Below are 5,590 nucleotides of genomic sequence, written 5' to 3' on the forward strand. Positions count from 1 at the left end.
TGAGTGACGTGTTTTACATCAGTGAGGAGGCGATGCCACAGCTCAGGGATATTCTAATGGCGGTATGATAGCCATCTAGCTTAGCCCATGTCCACACCTGGCTAGCAGAGATAGCTAGGTTACAGGCATGGCAAACAACCTGACCCAGCAGTAACTACTCCTCCATCTAAGCCAAAGAAACAGAACTTTGGAGAGCAGACAGGCAAAAAGGGAAAGCGATAGAGCCCATGTCAAGACAAGAGTAAACCTTGAATTTTGGCTCACAGTGGAAAGAATACTAAGGTTGTTGATGGAATTCAAAACCGACCCAGTGTTGGCATTTTTTTCTGCTGAAAAGGTAAGACATTGCTACCTAGATAATATATCTTGCTAGACAAAGTGACGGTTTTGCTATTTACATTGAACAAAAATATAAATGCAACATGTGAAGTGTCCCATGTTCCATGAGCTGAAATAAAAGATCACAGAAATGTTCCATGTGCACAAAAAGCTTATTTCTCTCAAATGTTGTGCACATCCCTGTTAGTGAGCAGGATAATCCATCCACCTGACAAGTGTGGCATAATCAAGAAGCTGATTAAACAGCATGATCATTACACAGGTGCACCTTGTGCTGGGGGCAAAAGGCCACTAAAATGTGCAGTTTTGTCACACAACACCACAGATGTCTCAAGTTGAGGGAGCGTGCAATTGGTATGGTGACTGCAGGAATGTTCACAAGAGCTGTTGCCAGAAAATGTAATGTTCATTTCTCTACCATAAGCTGCCTCCGTCGCTTTAGAGAATTTGGTAGTACATCCAACCAGCCTCACAACCACAGACCACATGTAACTACGCCAGCCCAGGACCTCCACATCCGGCTTCTTCACCTGCAGGATCATCTGAGACCAGCCACCGGGAAAGCTGATAAAACTGAGGAGTATTTCTGTCTGTAATAAAGCCCTTTTGTGGGGAAAAACTAATTCTGATTGGGTGGGCCTGGCTCCCCAGTGGGTGGGCCTATGCCCATACATGGCTGCACCCCTGTCCAGTCATGTGAAATCCATAAGGGCCTATTGAATTTATTTCATTTGACTGATTTCATGTAAATCAATAAAATTGTTGCGTTTATATTTTTGTTCAGTAAAGTTTTCAATCTGTATACAAGTGTTATATTTGGGATTAATTGCTTTGATTGTTGTTTCCAAGCCACACATCCAATAGTTCTTATTACATTTACATTTAAGTCATTTAGCAGACGCTCTTATCCAGAGCGACTTACAAGTACATACATTCATACTTTTTTTGTACTGGCCCCCCGTGGGAATCGAACCCACAACCCTGGCGTTGCAAGCGCCATGCTCTACCAACTGAGCCACACGGGGCCACATTAGCTAGCTAGGTAACATTAGCTAGTGTAGCCTATTAGCTGACTGCAACATGGTTTGTTTAATTTGAATATAAAATGTTACTTCACTAGTTTATCGTAACTAGCTAGCTAAATTATGTATATAGCTATTGTTAATTGACCTTGTGTTATATTTCTGATGTCTGTGGTCTGAAAGCCACGCTGAAATTGGCTAGCTAGCTATCTACTTCACACTACTCTACTGGTACGAAGTAGCCATAATCATAAAGCCTATTTCAGATACATAACAGGCTGACTACACGACGAGCGTAGCAAAATACATTTAGAAATCGATATTATTCAATTATTGCACCCACACTGCCCACTCGTGCCAACGAGCGTCTGCGTTGCCAAGGGCTAAAATAGAAGTCAGTTCTATTTCTGACACGGATCGCGCTGCAAGTCCTGCTTCTCCCATCTCCTCATTGGTTTACAGAAGCAGGTACCCACGTGCCATCTCCTCATTGGTTATACCCATGTGGGTGAATGAAAGACGAAATAGGTCGGTGGCGGTAATGCACGTAATTTATGAAAGTTGCAAATCGCAATATAAAGTCAAGAGAAGAAAAAGCCTGGAAGGAGGAGAGATGACTAGAAACAATTCGGTTGACCGCTTTATGTGTGGATTAATTGGTGGAGTAGAGGACCTTGTGCATTTCAGGTAAACTCAATGTTTATATCACAGGACAAATTAGCTAACAACAGCAAGCTAGCTAAATAGGACAAATTAGCTTGAAAGTGCAAGCTAGCTAGCTACATTGCCATAAATGTTTAATTCTTTTTGACCTGTCCCCAAATTAATATAATTGGTTCAGAGTTTGTTTTGATATTTTATCCTGCGTGTTGTGATCGCGTTTTGTGTGGGGGGTTTGGGTTCCGTGAAGATGAGGCATGATGCAATGGTTTGTTTGATCTGAACGGTCTACTTTTAGAATCTCATGTCCTCGGCTGGAGTTTCGAAGATTCAGCATGTAGCTAGGCCTAGCTTAATGTTTAGCCAATGTCTTGCGACGAGAAGGATCCATTTAGCTAAGCAAAGAACAATGCACTTCCGTTTTGTGTTTAGCCAAACCGCTAACTAGCTAGCCAAGTAGAGAACTAGCTAGCCATTTTGCTGCAAATAGCTAGCCTAGCTTGCTGATATTTATCTGACAAGTCAATGTACCCTGTTTCTGGAACATCTATTTCATGACACTCATTTGCTACAAGTGGCAACTTTGTTTAAAAGTTTAATCACGTAATTGGAAATAGTTACCATGGAAACAGTATCAACTGCGCATCTCTTCTTGATTGTAATGCCCCATTCTAAAGCTAGCTACTTTTATCTCGTCTTGTCTGATGTATCTGAACTGGGCTTCATTACTTGACGTCGAAGCTCTCAAATATATTTGAACCTTCATGAAAGGAATAAATCGACATCAACACCTGGCAAGCCTGTGTTTTCAGCCCCACCATTGTCGAATATTGGAGCAGAATCAGATTGCTGTAGTCTGTGTTTACCAAAGTATTTTTGACCATGTTGTTTATTCCATCATTATCTTTCCCCTCGCTGGCCAATAACAATAATGTTATATCTAATAAAATAGTAGACATCTATAATTCTAGGCATCTAAACTGTTTAGGAAAATTAAGTACCCAGGATTTACTTTGAGTATTGATTACATAATATCCCAACATTAGCCTACTGCACAGAGATATTACAATTGTTTTCCCTATTTGAGCTATCTGGCGGAGATGTAAACAGACTTAGCACAAAAGATACACCTGTATTGAAATGTGTCTTCTGCATTTAGAATATACAGTACCAGTCAAAAGTTTGGACACCTACTCATTCAAGGGTTTTGTCTTTATTTTTACTATTTTCTACATTATAGAATAATAGTGAAGACATCAAAACTATGACATAACACATATGGAATCATGTAGTAACCAAAAAAAAGTGTTACCAGCAAGCACCCTCACATCATCACACCTCCTCCGCCATGCTTCACGGTGGGAACCACACATGCGGAGATTCTTCAAAGTAGCCACCCTTTGCCTTGATGACAGCTTTGCACACTCTTGGCATTCTCTCAACCTGTTTACATAGGTTTGATGTCTTTGCTATTATTCTAAAGAAAAACCCTGGAATGAGTAGGTGTCCAAATGTTTGACTGGTACTGTATTTACCCTGGAAATCTAAGACTGATGGTCAACAAATGCAATTCTGTCATAGTTGCAAATGGTCAAATCGTATTCCAGATTAGGATTGATGGAGCATGTTGTTTGATTTATCTATCTAACTCCAATCCTCGGGGGCCTAATTGGTGACACATCTTTCAGTGAAAGGAGACTTTACAACATTGGCCACCAACCTTTGAGTCTGGATCACTTTTGCAGTCAAAAAGCAAGCAGAGATCTACCACTAAACATTATTTAAAACATGTAACTTTTAAAAACTGTTCTGTAGTAATGAGTTTTGTGCAGTAGACCTAATACATTATCACAGCATATCGGCTACATGCTTGGCCCACCAATATTGTTCTTCTCAGACCATATTTCAAAAATCGAGCTTTGATAACATAATATATCAATTAGTGTAGCACTTGCGAGGCACAGATTAGCATAAATTGGAATAATTCGCTTTTTTATTTTAGTAGACTGATGCTACCGGCATCTGATGGTCATTGTGCTTTCAAGACAACGGGGAACTGGTCGGAGCTCTAGAAAGATGCCAGAGTTTCCAAGGTTGGATGACCAATCAAAAAATATTTTGGAGCGGGAGAGAGAGAGACTCTCTCAAGGTCACTGCTCTCACCCGTTCTCCGGTGTAACTGACTAGAGAGAGGGGACAGTCTACCAACTGATGGCGAAACTCGAGTCCCACCGCATCTGCCTCTTAACTTAGAGCGGAAATCCCGTTACTGGGATCAAGTTCGACAACATCCGGTGAAATCGGAGCGCGCCAAATTCAAAATACAAAATCGTAATATAAAACATTCATGAAAATACAAGTGTCTTAAATCGTTTAAAAGCTTAACTTCTTGTTAATCCAGCCGCTTTGTCAGATTTCAAAAGGGCTTTACGGCGAAAGCATACCATGCGATTATCTGAGGACAGCGTCCCTCATACAAAAGCATTACAAACATTTTCCAACCAAGCAGAGGCGTCACGAATGTCAGAAATAGCGATAAAATAAATCACTTACCTTTGAAGATCTTCCTCTTTTTGCAATCCCAAGGGTCCCAGCTACACAACAAATGGTCCTTTTGTTCGATAAAGTCCCACAAAAGTCAGTTTAGTTGGCGCGCTTGCATACAAATGAATCCCAAAGGTTACCAATAAACTTCGTCCAAACAAGTCAAACAACGTTTCTAATTAATCCTCAGGTACCCTAATATGTAAATAAACAATACAATTGGAAACGGAGAATGGTATGTACATTACCGGAGATGAATAACGAAGTGCGCGCCCTCACCGACTCGCGCCACAACACTACAGCCAAAATGGGAGCCACTTAGAAAAACTACAAACTCCAGCTAATTTTTCAAAAAACAAGCCTGAAACTCTTTCTAAAGACTGTTGACATCTACTGGAAGCCCTAGGGACTGCAATCTGGGAGGTATTACTTCGATATTCCGATAGACAGCCATTATGAGTGGTGAGCAAAAAAAAAAATCCTGGATGGATTCTCCTCGGGTTTTCACCTGCTATATCAGTTCTGTTATACTCACAGACATTATTTTAACGGTTTTGGAAACTTCAGTGTTTTCTATCAACTACTATCATTTATATGCATATCCTAGCCTCTAGGCCTGAATAACAGACAGTTTACTTTGGGCACGTCAGTCATCCGAAATACCGAATACTGCCACCGGCCCACAAGAAGTTAATTTTATTTTCTTCTTAATGCGTTTGAGCCAATCAGTTGTGTTGTAACAAGATAGGGGTGGTATGCAGAAGATAGCCCTATTTGGTAAAAGACCAATTCCATATTATGGCAAGAAAAGCTAAAATAAGCAAAGAGCAACGACAGTCCCTCATTTACTTTAAGACACGAAGGTCAGTCAATCTGGAAAATTAAGAACTTTGAAAGTTTCTTCAAGTGCAGTCACTAAAACCATCAAGCGCTGATGAAACTGGCCACAGGAAAGGAAAGGAAGACCCAGAGTTACTTCTGCTGCAGAGGATAAGGTCATTAGAGATAGAGAGAAATTGCAGCCC

This window comes from Salvelinus namaycush, chromosome 2 (assembly GCF_016432855.1).
Source record: "Salvelinus namaycush isolate Seneca chromosome 2, SaNama_1.0, whole genome shotgun sequence".
In the NCBI taxonomy this organism is placed as follows: Eukaryota; Metazoa; Chordata; class Actinopteri; order Salmoniformes; family Salmonidae; genus Salvelinus; species Salvelinus namaycush.